The 13,175-nt window shown below is 56.3% G+C and overlaps 1 protein-coding gene across 1 annotated transcript in view; it reads right to left on the bottom strand.

Moving 5' to 3' along the window:
* cdon (cell adhesion associated, oncogene regulated) overlaps positions 1-6,876 on the bottom strand; it is a 37,743-nt gene extending 30,867 nt beyond the window's left edge. Inside the window, exon 1 of the mRNA XM_088939488.1 lies at positions 6,482-6,876. The gene's annotated coding sequence lies outside the window, so the exon portion shown is untranslated. The remainder of the gene's footprint in view (positions 1-6,481) is intronic.
* Between the last annotated feature and the right edge of the window lie 6,299 nt (positions 6,877-13,175).

The following is a 13,175-nucleotide window of genomic DNA, read 5'->3' as shown; positions in this document are numbered from 1 at the left end:
AACCCAAGACAGGCGTCCGCACTACAGCAGCTCCTGGACATTAGATGGGAGAGAGACACGCCGACAGCTTCAGAAAGCGGTCTTTCCTGAGCAGCTCCGCAGTTTCTCTCTTCACACAATTAACACCCTGGATGGGAAGCACACAGGGCTCAACAAGAGCGCTCGCTTCAAAGTGTTGTCATGTGTGGCTCCCTGACACCTGGCACCCTCAGAAAGAGCCCTGTGCAGAATGACTGTGTGTGGTGTGAGCAGAGGAAGACGAGAAGGGACCGTGGCCCCAGCCTGGGAACTCTCCTCCATCTCACCGGCCTCCCTGCCTCAGGCCCACTGCCAGCCCCGCCCAGACTGCCCTCAGGAGACAGGGGCTCCCACATGTGTGAGGGCTCTCATCAAGCACCAGACCGGGGCTCCCCCGGGCTGGGAGCCCCAGGACTCGCAGGAGCAGGTGACCGCAACCCAACATGTGTTCCACTGCTCCAGACTGGCTGTGTGTCTAACAGGTCCACCCTGGTGTTTTTCATTTTATTCAAAGCGCTTTCCCCCAGCTGCGGGTTTCCAAGGTCGAGGGAAGATTTAGGACATACAGACGCGAAAACACCACCGACTTCTGGCGTTAACAACACCCGGCCTGCGGCTCCACGAGCCTCGCGGGGTCACTGGGCACGCCCCGCGTTCCCACGCGGCTAGCTCTTGTCCTTCCGGGGGCGTCTGTTTATTAGCTCTTCATGGCTGAAGGGCCGAGGTAAAGACATTCTCAGAGTGGTGTTTACTAAAGAGACGCCCCGGATACGGGGGCGCATCCTAATTATGTTAATTAACTTGCGAGCAAATAATAACATTGCTTTTTGAAGACGGAATCCTCCACCCCCGCGCCAAAACACACAGAACGAGTCCCTTTCATAGTCCGTGTCTGTCGCAATCGTGTCCTGACAGCTGAAAGTGTTTTTCTCCACACGGAGGACCGGAGCTCGGTATCGGTCCGTGGGGACGGTCCGGCGAGCCCGCTCCACTCGCGGGTCCGGCCGCGGTGTGGCGAGCCGTGGACCTGCTGCTAGCCCCAGGTCGGGCTTTTTCTCGCCGAAAAGGATGATTGGTTTTCATCACTGCGATTATCTGGATCAACAAGCCCGAGCCTGTTCCTCCGTGTGGCTGGGCGGTCTCTGCAGGAAGCTACCCACGGGCTGGAGGCGTAAGAAAGTCACGACATTCAGAAACCAACTGGGCTGTTTTAAAGCCGTCTCGGCGGAACTCAAAATCGCATTTGCACCCCAAGAAAGTCGCAGAACACGAGGCACGACAATTTCCGAAGCAGCGTTAGTTTTACTTTTGGTTAACACAAGAGTTTTCATTTATTTTTCGTCGCATTCCTGTGGAAGTCTGAAAATGAGAGATGCGCAGCTCGGAAAAAAGAAAACCAGTTTGCAGCGGCGGAGTCGGTCTCCTCCACACCGCGGCCGCCCCCGCTTTCAGGCCGAACTGGGAACAGTCCAACACTGCCCGTCTCGGGTTTGCTGCTCGCACACTCCGGGATAGATCTAGCGGCCCTGAGAACTATTCTAAATATGTTGTTGGTTTCAACAATAAGACAAACGCACAAACGCCACACTGCAGGGGCTCCCGGTCCTGGATTCACCTGCTTTCCTGTGAAGCTCGGAGCAGCTCTCAGTAGGGGGCTGACTTGTGGGCTGTAGTGTTACATAGCGCCCGTCACGACACATGTAATCCTGCTGGAGCAGGGGGAGCGCCAGCGAGGAGGGGAAACAGCCTCGCAGACCGCAGTCACAGCCAGCGACAGAAACTGGACACTTGGTAATATTTCAAAGGGTGCTTTTGTGTCTTGGCAGCCCTCCAATAAAGTATGCAGAAAGGTTACAATTTAAATGAAATTCCTTTGCAACTCCAGTTTCTGTATAATTTCTGCTGGGAGTTTAGTGTGAACAAACACCTTCTAGATAATATTACGCTCCGAAGAAACATTCCTGCGACGCTGGTGTCTGGATTCTCGCCCTGCAAGCAGCTCGGCCTTCTTACTCAACACCACTTCTGCGCAGCACCGTCGCACACAAGCTCTCAGCGCAGTCAGCTGCTACAGATATGAGCGGTTACCTGAACACACGGCGCCTCCCTCACTTCATCTGAGCCTCTACCACTTCCTCGGGCTGCGGCAGCCACGGCTGATCGCCCTGATGCTGCAGCTTCTACCCACACAAACTGAGACCGTTCTTGGATCGGCTGGCCGGGCCCGTCCGCAACACCCGAATCGACAGCTCTGACGGGGCACAAAACACACGGGCTTGTTTCCGGTTCACCTCTACACTCCCCTACAGGCGGAACACCGCTGCCGAGAGCGGGGCGCTCCCACGAGCCGTGTCGGGGGGCCACACTGAGCAGAGCCAATGCCACCCACGGCCTCGGGAGCTGGCACGCGGAGGCCTCGCGCCCACCTCCTGCCGTGACTTCCCTCGGAGAGGGCCTTTGCCAGGAACACCGCCAGCGGCGAAGGCCCGTTTCTGGAGGAACAGGAGCCTACAGTGCCTCAGTGTTTGCTGTCCCGGGGACTAGGGGGAACACTCTGGACTCCGTGTGTCCCAGTACATTTCCACCCGTGAGCTCCTGTGCGCAATCCCGCATCACCAGCCTTTATTCCACTATAAGACGATTCCTCTATACACCAGACTGGGGTTTTTTAAAGTCCCCTCTGCCACCGAGGACGGACAGCGGACTGGGCTCCTGGGGCAATACTAACTAGAGAGCGCGTTTATACCCCCGCACGTCCTCGCAGACTGAATCGCTCGTTTAGCACAGCTCTACCAACACGAACATGTGTTTCTAATTAGCCCGGCAGCCTAATCGACCAAACATTATTCCAGGGCACTTAATGGCGCGGCGCTGCTCAGCGCAGTAAGTCCAGGCACGCTAATGATTTATTCCAGCCCGGCAGCGCAGATGTTAGGGTTAAAACGGAAAGCGGTTTCAAAGGGGTCGCTGGCGACACAGTTGCTAAGCGCGGCTTATCTTTCGATTTCTTTGCCAGAAGATTGTGCTTCGTCTTCTGGACTCGGCGCAATTGGACAGGAGGCTTCGGTCGTGCCGGCGTCGCTTCTCGCAGTATTTCACTTCGGGAAACTGTGGAGGCTGGTTGTCGGAGGCGAGGACCAGAGGTGCGGAAAATTATAACAGCATGTAAGGTGTTCATAAGACTAAAAGTGAAAGTGAGCAGGGGGAATGGTCCGCCCCAGTCGTGTTTTGACATGCTGTCAGACTCGAGCAGGCTCCTCAGCTGCGCGTCCAAACGAGCTGGTGTCCACCAGACCTGTCCCACACAGGGCGGACACGTCTGACGAGCGTGCTGAGAAACGAGGACGATTCGTTTCCTGTCTTACAGGAGAGCTCCGCAGAGAATTCCTGCCGCTGGCACACGCAGCCCCTTCCCGCGGGGACTCCAGGAAAGGGTTTTCTTCAGCCGCAAGAGGAAATGTATTTTCGCGCGCCTCAGACGGCGCGACGCTGCAGAAAGCCCCTGAGCCCCGGGAGGCGCGGGTCTGCTGCTCTCCCCCCTCCGCGGGTTTGACACCGGGGGTCCGTCCCCGAGACCACGGGACTGACGGGGATGCCTGGTACGAGGCATTGTATATGGCCAATACAGTGATCTGATCTGATGCTGCGCGTTTCCCAAGAGAGTCGTTTTTATGAGCGCCGCGGGGCTGAGACACGTCAGGCGTCTTAAAACGTCAGTGTGAAAGACCTTTTCTAACCCCCGGGCTACGGATTCCTCACAGCTCTGCTTCCGCGACTCCTACACGAAATTAAAAATCCGTGCTCGGCCGGCAGAGAGCAGAGGCACATACAGAGGGCTGCAGAGCTACACGCAAACGGAGACCAACCTCATACAGACGCGCTGGAATGAAAGACGCTTTTTGTACGAGGAGGTGGAAGTGAAATGCCGCCTCTAACACAAACGGTTTCATTTCTCGGGTTTCTGCGCCGCGCCACTTGCGCAGTCAACATCAATGAGAGTCAAATGGCGACTCCAGCGCCGGTCGGCCCAGCCTGCCATCACCTCCCTTCTGCCCGTGGTCTGCCCGCTGCCCTCACCCACGTCCACAGCTTCATCAACAGAAGCCAGCTCGGGTTGTCTGTCATTTTTTAAAGAGAATTTGCTTTCCGCCAGATATCACATCGTCGTGAAAGAGATGCGGTGGTTCAGTGTTCGGTAGGCTCGCTGCAAACCAGACGTGTCACACAACACGCTGCAGGTCAGCAGAGGACTCGTTATGCTTGAGCATCAGTTCAGAAACCTCAGCTCCGCACCGGTAGATTATCGTTTGCGACAGTGTTTTCGGTCCGTTTTGAAGGGGGGCCGTCTGCGTGGTGGTGCAATTAACCGTTAAGCCGCGCGATAATGTAGGGTGCTATAATGAGCCCCCCCAAAAAAGTGTGGGCGCCCTGTTCTGTGAAGGAGGGGGGAGGAGACGGACGGGTGGGGAGGAGGTGTTTGCAGAAGCGGTGCTTGATCCGACGTGAACCCGGGTTTCCAGCGTCTCTGCGGGGATCTCTGAGGCCGGCGTGTCGCCAGGCGGCGGAGGAGCTCTCGGACGCCGAGCGGGGACAGAAACCCGCCCTGGAATATTATTTTCACAGCAGAAAGGGTCTTCAAAGCCGGATTTAGGAAACGGCACCGCGGCAGGTCGTGGTGATGAGACCCGTTTCCCTGGCACGGGCTTCCTGGAGGAGAGCTGTCTGCCCTCTCCCAGAGCCCGCAGGCTGCGCCTCTTCTGCTTTAACATTTCACTAAGGGTCAGCTCGGCGTCTTCGTGCGTCTCTGACGAGGCGCTGGATCTATGAATTGGGGGCCAATGTGCGGACAGCAATGCAAACTACGGGACTAAGCCAGAAGTGTCCGGGCCGGCCGGGGTTCACACTCCAGAGTCCCTGAGGTAAACAGCGCTCGCCGTCTGGCATGACCCTGTCTGCGGGCTAGGAGCACATCTCACACATTTTCAAGTGTTGCTGTACCCAATGTCAACAATGTAGAATTATCAGCAGCCCACGGACTGGGGCAATTCCACGCTGGCCAGACAGGACACGCGTTCGAGCCCCCCACGGCCATGCAGTTGGTGTTCAAAAACACACTCATCCTTCAACGCGATGAAAGACGTAGGGCAACACCACGCCTGAAAACGTTATATTTCTAAAGAAAATAATTCCAGGAGTAGCTCTGAACCCGAGGCAAGGGCCACTCGCGCGCCCTGCGTGTCTTTCCAGGCTCTCCCCACGCCAATCGTCACAAGATTAAACCTTCAGGACGGCAAATGTCAACACACGAATCTAACATGTCACTGTATACAATGTCGCAACAGTACTGGAAATAGTAACAGCGCAATTATGGTGACTGCCGTGCGGCGCTTTCCACGCAGAGCTCGGATAAGAAAGCAAATCAACAACAGGCTTCACACGCGAGTTCAGAACCGGGAAGCGGGACTGCGGGTTCAGGTCCGCGTCTGCCCGCACTTCCAGGAGCCGAGCCAGGACCGAGCAGGACAGCTCCCCCAGTGTGTCTCCGGCGCTTTGCGACACCCCCCCCGCTCAGCGGGAAGACGGCACGACAAGCCACCTGTACTGCCCGCAGCGCGCTGGCGAGCGCCCGGCACGGCTCCCGGACCGCCGGGCGCAGTTCTCGGGGTGAACACGTCTGCAGACCCAGCTCGTCCGCGCTCGGGTCAACCTGTTTCCAAACCCCCCTTTCTCCTTTAAACCGGGTTTTAACATACAAACCAAAATTCCGAAAACTTTTTTTTTTTAAAAGACAACAAATGAACAGCTCTGCCATTGCTTGGTGGAAAGGCGCCCGGGTCGACGATTGACGTTTAAAATGTTGTTTTATTTTCACTGAAAAACCTGCGACAACGGATGAGTCAAAAGACTGATTGGTAGCCAAACTAAACACGCCGAACCCAAACAAAAACGCGTGGTATGAAAATAACCAACTCAAGCCCAGTCTGCAGAAACAAGCGCTGCGACCCCGCTGCCGCGGAGCGGGTCCGGCTCCGGCCGGGAGCGGAGGAAGTTCGGAGTCCAGGTTCGGCACTTACACCCCCGGCGGACCCAGCCAGCGCAGCGCGGCGACTGCCATCGCTTCCACCGCACAGACGAAAGGCGTCGGCGAAGGCGCTTGAACTTTGCTTTTTTTTTTTAAAAGAACTCGAGCAGCACTTCAAAAACAGCACAGACACGGAGGCCCCCCACCTCCACCCGAGAAACCCACCGCGTGTTTGTTTCAAGCGGCGCGTCAGCCCCGAGACCCGCGGCTGGACACGAGCCGCGCTTCCACAGAGAAGTCGCCGACACGCGGGGTGGAAGAGCCGACCGCCGCTCCTGGCCCGCTGGGAGCTGCGCGCCTCCCGCCCCCCTCTCTCCCCCTCTGTCCCCCTCTGTCCGCGGACGGCGCCGGCCGCTGAGCCCCTCTCGGCTCCGCGCTTACCTCTTTCACAGGAGGGTGCGAGCCGCGGCGAGCCGGGCGGAACGGGGGAGCGCATTCTTGTGCTGGCAGATCCGTACGGGGCCCTCCATTAGGCACGGGCGGAGAGCGCGGAAACCAGGGGGGGGAAACATGGGGGGGATCAATAAAGTCCGAAAGGAGCAGAAACGGCACAGGAAGCGGTCCGTCCTTTATCGGAAGCGGCTCATTCTTGTTGGCCGCGGGACCAGCGGCTTCTGCAGCTCGGACGCGTGTAGCCAGACAGATACTCCGGGCGAGTGTGAAGGAGAGCAGAGTCCGCGCTCTCTCTCCCCCTGCCCGCACACACGCACACACACACACACCAGCCAGCCTGCGAGCGAGTGTCGGATTGCTCAGCAAATCACCGCAGCCACTCCGCGTCCCGGCCCAGCGCCGCGTACGTAAGGAGGGCGGGGAGGGGGAGCGCCGCCCGGGTGCCGGTGTGCTCACAGGCTCTGGCAACAAAGCCCGCAAGGCGCCCGGGCCTCTCGCCCGCCAGCCCGACCCCGTGGGGTCAGCAGGTACTCATTAACAGCGAACCGCTTCTGGAGAGTGCTGTCCTCCCCCAGCGCAGCGCCTCTGTCCAGGAGCGGACCTGCGCCCCCAGGCCAGCGGTGAGAACGACTTCAGCGCTTACAGCAAGGGAGGCTTTAAGCAGCCAGGAGAGCACGAGCAGCCTCACAGTGTCTCACCAGTGGTCTCGCTCTCCGCCTGCGGCCCTGCTGCAGAGGCACAAAGCTGGGTCACTTCAGAGGTGTCCCAGCCCAGCCGCACACAGCGCACGTCTCCTTGTCTGTGCACGATAAACAGATAATATCCGTCTATTTCCGAAGCGCTTCTTCCGATGGGGGGTCCCAACAAGGCAGCAAGCGGGGTACACACTCACACTCGCACCAGGGGCAAGCTTCCCAGAAGCCCGTTAAAGCACCAGCATGCGTGAGAGGAAACGAGAGTGCCTGAGGAGACCTGCATGAACACGGAGGGAACATGCAAATTCCACGCAGACCGCACCCCAGGGCCCAGCACTGCGAGGCAGCAGTGCCAATCGCTGTGCCACCCAATAGATAATATTAATTCTAACAACTACAACCAGCCAACCAAATTCTACACTTGCTGTTGCAATGAAGCCAACAAGAAAGCATATCAAACCATGAGCATTGTCGCCTTTGGCCTTCCGGTCCCGTCACTCAGGTCACAGCAGGTAGTGAAATCTGCCAAGACCCATTGGGAAGCTTGCTCCTTCAAGCCCTCCCACTGAAGACAGACTGTTGGTGTTTCTGCTCTTGAAATCCACTGCCAGGCTGAGGCTCTCCTCCACAGATGAGCTCTCTAAGACTGAGCCCCAGGCTGCTGCCGGTCTCCTGGCTGAGGCAGCTGGGAAATAGTGCTCTGTGCTGGATGCCCTGGTGCCCGGAGGGTACAGTGAGTGTGGACAGTGTGGATGTGAGTCCCTGGCCGATGTCTTCATCCTGAACTGACAGCAGTTTGTGCGAGAGTCAGGAGCTCAGTGATCCCATCAGGGATCTGATCTCTGTTTCTCAAAGTCCCTTGGAGTCAGGTTCAGTGATGTGACTCGTGCCACTTGTCTCCCTCTCCCACCTCTCTTTGTGTAAGACGTGTCTCCAGTCTTCAGTCAGGCCTCAGGTGCTGGTGTTTCACTTCTGCCCAATTTCCAGACTAAAGGGACTGAGTTCCTGTCTCCTTTCTGTCTGCGGCGTCTCTTTAAGAGCGAACTTTAAACTTGCTGCTCCGCTTCGAAAGGCTTCACGAGCATCAGTGTCTTTTTGTAACATTATACAGTGTCCGCAATGAGATTTTATTTACACAAGGGACAATCTCTCTCCCACCTGACCAAAGCTGCCCGTTCGGTGTTCAGTGTGGGGCTCACGCTGTCCCCCCGGGACGTGCTCCGAGAGTCAGGGCCTGTCAGCGCGGTCTTCCCTGCTGGAGAGGGCTTTCTCCAGGCCAGCGTTGTAAAGGGAGGAAATGTGTTCAGTGGAAGATAAGGGGGCTGGCGTGTCCATCTTCGGGGCCTTCCACTGCCGTCTCCATTGCCGTCCAGCGTTTCTTATTGAACTGGCCCTGCTCACGATGGAGAAGTGTCCCTTCCTGGTGAGCAGGCACTTGGGGGGGGTGTGTGTGTGATGTGTTTGCATGTATGAAGTCTATGTGTGGTGTGTGTCATGTGTGTTGAGGTGGTAGAACCCGCACTATAAACCCAGTTTACCAGGCCTGTCTCGCCCGTCGCTCTGTCTCTGGTACTGGTTCAGTCTCGTCGCTCCGAGCTCCCCAGTCTCATGACGTCTTTACAGAGTACTGCTCCAGACTGGGGCGGTACCTTTGTCTGCTGTCTAACCTGTTCTTGTCACTTGAGAAGATGCCCAATTGATTGATTGTCATTTGGTCCTTTTCAGTATTATCCTGGGTGATGTGTATCTTTTTTCCCCACACTCAGGGTGTTGTGCCTCTGAGGGTAGTCTCACGAAGCTCTTGACCTCTGGATGTTTTATGGGGCAATACCTGGAACTGGCTCATGCATCTTTACTGATGATGTCACTAACAAGGGCAGCAGCAGAATGAGTTCTGAAGTTCACAGAAACGTCAAGTCTCGCCAAACACAGGCCAGAGCAGCCCAGGAGCTCATCAGGAGAAAGAAAATCAAAACACGCCTGCCAAGAACCAGCAGGAGCTCAAAGGCCACATCAAAGCAGCTCAAGTGATTACTCCAGGAGCTCGGAGAGGGAAATGGGTCACAGATTTCATGCAGTTTTTGCCTCAAAAGGATATGACACCAAACACTGACTCTGAAACTTGCTGAAAGAGAATGTCTCTCAGCACTCATGGCCATGTGAAATCCCTCATGCCAGGGGGAACACTGGTTTGATCTAATATGACCAAATGTGTGCATGAAATTATCCAAAATTATCCAAAATAAAATGTGTTTAACAGTGAAGCTCCATCCATTTTCTAGCATTTTCACACCCTGGACAGGATGCCAGTCCATCACAGGACACACACACCCTGGACAGGACGCCAGTCCATCACAGGACACACACACACCCTGGACAGGACGCCACTCCATCACAGGACACACACACACACACACACCCTGGACAGGACGCCAGTCCATCACAGGACACACACACATTCGGTCCAGGGACAAGTTTTCCAGAAGCCCATTAAGCTACTAGTGTGTCTTTGGAGTGCGGGAGGAAAGCAGGGTGTCTGCAGGAACCCCACTTGAACAGGGGGAGAACTCACGCCCTCCACTCAGATAGCGCCCCAGGAATCGAACCCAGGGCCCTGGCACTGTGGGACTGTGGGACTGTGGGACATCAATGCTAACATGCAATAATAAAAGTGCACGAGTTTAAGAAACCGCAGTTTTGACTTTGGCATCCAGCACGTTTGCAGGGCAGTGTACGGCACAGCTCTGAAGGCTAGCTGGGGCACCAAGGGTATGGGAAAGTGCAAGAAGACTCATCCAGTGACTGGCAGGACAGTATAACCGTTTCTTCCAAATCGATGCTGTAATAAGCTGGTCTCTGGTGGGTTTTGAAACATTCTGACCTTGAAGGTACTGGTCACCAGTAGATACCAGATGGGCCTTTTCTACAGAGATTTCCACCAGGGAATTTATTTTATTCTCATTTTATATTTTTCAAAAACCCTCTTCAGAAACATAGGTCATTTCTACGCTTTTCTATATAAAACCTGATCTCCGAGGGCTACGTCAAGGGTATGTGTAAGGGCCTGCTCCTGTTTGCCCTTCTCACTCACTACCACAGCAACTGGCACTGCTGGGCGCAGGGGCTCCTGGTAAACAGCGTTGCCGTGGAGACAGGAACGGCCAAGAAAGCTCCCAAGATGGCCGCCGTCTTGTGAATGGGGAAATTCCTCAACAGCAGGGTCTCTGGGGGCAGAGTGAGGGGGAGGGGGTGGCAGGGACTGTTTACTCTTCCCCAGGCTACATGAATAGCAACTGCTGCTGTTTTAAGGACTTCCTGTCACTAGGAATCTGTTAAGCAGTAGTAAAACAAACAGCCTTGTCCCAGGAGGACTGCCTTCGCTATCCTCACCACGAGCCCTAGCACAGACTGGGGGCCTACTCTGCTGGGCCCCTGAGCAAGGCCCTTCACCCCAGCTGCTCCAGGGGCGCCGTATAAATGACTGACCCTGCGCTCTGACCCCCAACTTCTCTCCCTGTCCGTGTGCCTTGTGGAGAGCAAGTTGGGGTCTGCGAAAAGACAAATTCCTGATACAAGAAATTGTAAAGGGCCAATAAAGTGATCTTAAAAAGAATACCAGCTCCAGTATAGTGGCACTCTAATTTGGGGAGATGTATGTGGGCACACGGTTACCCCTGCCGTGCCCCTGCAGTTAATACAGGTGGCTCGTCGGCCCTGTCAGCAGGACGTGGGGAGGAGGTGAAGGAGAGAGAGAGCAGTGAAGACCCCCATCCTTCTCCACCTCATCCAACACAAGTATCATTTCTGCTCCGCGTCTGGGCCAGGAACTCCGCCAGCTCTCAGCGAGCGGGGCCGACACTGAGACAGGCCTCCAGGAGATCTCGCTGCCTCTGCTTGAACTGAGCTGCTCAGACCGCTGGCGCGTCCAGCTGTGCAGCAGTTAAGCACTGGGGATTTGCCCCTCAGCACTTCTCATGCTCACGGTGCATATCCTGCAAAACACTCAAAAACAGGATTCCTGCGCTCCTACTGGTCTCTTGTCTTATTTTGCAGGACAGATTCAAGAATTGTTGAAAGATTTGCCCTAAACTTTTCCTGTGAAATTCCGGGGCAGAATGCAGGATAAATCCAAGATTCCGTAAGGATCCCGGCACTAGAAGTTCATCAAGATCCTGCAAAGTGTTTTATGGGAGCTGATGGCGTTGGGCTGTGCTCATCCTGTAGTTGTGCCTCCCGGCTCTGTGTCAGGATACCGGACCCCCGCCTGCCTCCTGCATGGGGCGATCGGGGGGAAGACAGAGCGGAGCAGGTGTCCAGGCGGGAGGCTCCGATGTCTCAATCATGAGAGCCCTCTGTCTTCCTCGGCCATGACTAACGCCCTCCATCCCTGACCTGCGGCTGCAGGGGTCACTGGCAGGGGAACAGGGGGAGAGAGGGGCTCCGCGCACAAGACAGTCACCCCGAAAGGCACAGTGGAGATGAGGAGCGAGTTCCAAACAGGGCGTTTGTTTACACAAGGACTCGGCAGCCCTCAGCCCAGCACATGAAAGATACGGAACCTTTCTCTGGGATCTTTCTAGGAAAACAGAAGTGAGTTTGATTCTTGCATTAATATGATCTTAACTAGAAAAACTGCAGCTATTATTCTAATAAGCAAGGGGCTTGCTTCTTTCCTCTTTCTCCTGGTAGAAGCCCTGACAAACACATCTTTATCACAGAATTCTCCCGACAGCGAGACACAACCGCCCGCGACAGCCGAGCTGTGCTCTCGGCCTCTCCTCTCCACGCCTCTGAGAGCCCTGCCCCGCATTTCTCTCAATTCAGCACTTTCCCAGTCCAGACTGAAAACAGGAATGCATCCGATGGGGAGAAAGAACAATATCCTGCCCACAGGAAAGCCAATACATTCTGATGAACGGTGCCAAAGTGCTGGCCAAAACCACAGAGAGTAACAAACAACCGGTCGAAAGGAGCTCCTCATTGTTCTCTGTCTGCATCTCTGCAAGACAGGGCTAACAGGGAGCCCAGGACACCAGCAGGGGGAGAGTCAACTGCTGACATGTAGCTCATGACCTAGTGCTCAGGAGACGGGTCTGTTGTTTCAGATACTGAAACCCAGCCCGGTTTGGCGTTCTGTCAGCTCAGAGCCTGACCCGGTTGGCTATTCTGGTGTAAAGCCAGGTCCTGCAGGGTCAGTGTGTCTGCAGGGGGTCCGGTCCGGTCCTCCTGGGCCAGTGTGTCTGCCGGGGGTCCGGTCCGGTCCTGCAGGGTCAGTGTGTCTGCAGGGGGTCCGGTCCGGTCCTCCTGGGCCAGTGTGTCTGCCGGGGGTCAGGTCCGGTCCTGCAGGGTCAGTGTGTCTGCAGGGGGTCCGGTCCGGTCCTCCTGGGCCAGTGTGTCTGCCGGGGGTCAGGTCCGGTCCTGCAGGGTCAGTGTGTCTGCAGGGGGTCCGGTCCGGTCCTCCTGGGCCAGTGTGTCTGCCGGGGGTCCGGTCCGGTCCTGCAGGGTCAGTGTGTCTGCAGGGGGTCCGGTCCGGTCCTCCTGGGCCAGTGTGTCTGCCGGGGGTCAGGTCCGGTCCTGCAGGGTCAGTGTGTCTGCAGGGGGTCCGGTCCGGTCCTCCTGGGCCAGTGTGTCTGCCGGGGGTCCGGTTAGCTGTTTCTGTGCGTGTTAAAGAGGACACCTGCAGGCCCTGAGGTGTGCAGCACGGAGGTGCAGAGAGGTCAGGAGTCAGGCGGGTGAAGGCGAGGTTACAGGCCAGTTAACCTGCAGTTAAACTGCTCTCCGCTGAGACCCAATTTCACGGCCTGTTCTCCCTGTTATACAAGCCCACCCAGGGCCCGGCTGACCGCAGCCTGGCACAGCCTCACACAGGATCAAGCCCAGCACTCTCAGCTGCCTGTTTTCTGCTGTCCTGCCGCAAAAACAACACAATTAAAAACTGCAAGAGCGCCCCGAGAGGGAAATTTAAAGAGCCAGCAACGTAAGGTATG

Source organism: Atractosteus spatula, chromosome 22 (assembly GCF_055471065.1).
Source record: "Atractosteus spatula isolate fAtrSpa1 chromosome 22, fAtrSpa1.hap1, whole genome shotgun sequence".
In the NCBI taxonomy this organism is placed as follows: Eukaryota; Metazoa; Chordata; class Actinopteri; order Semionotiformes; family Lepisosteidae; genus Atractosteus; species Atractosteus spatula.
This window is presented reverse-complemented; position numbering and strand designations above follow the sequence as displayed.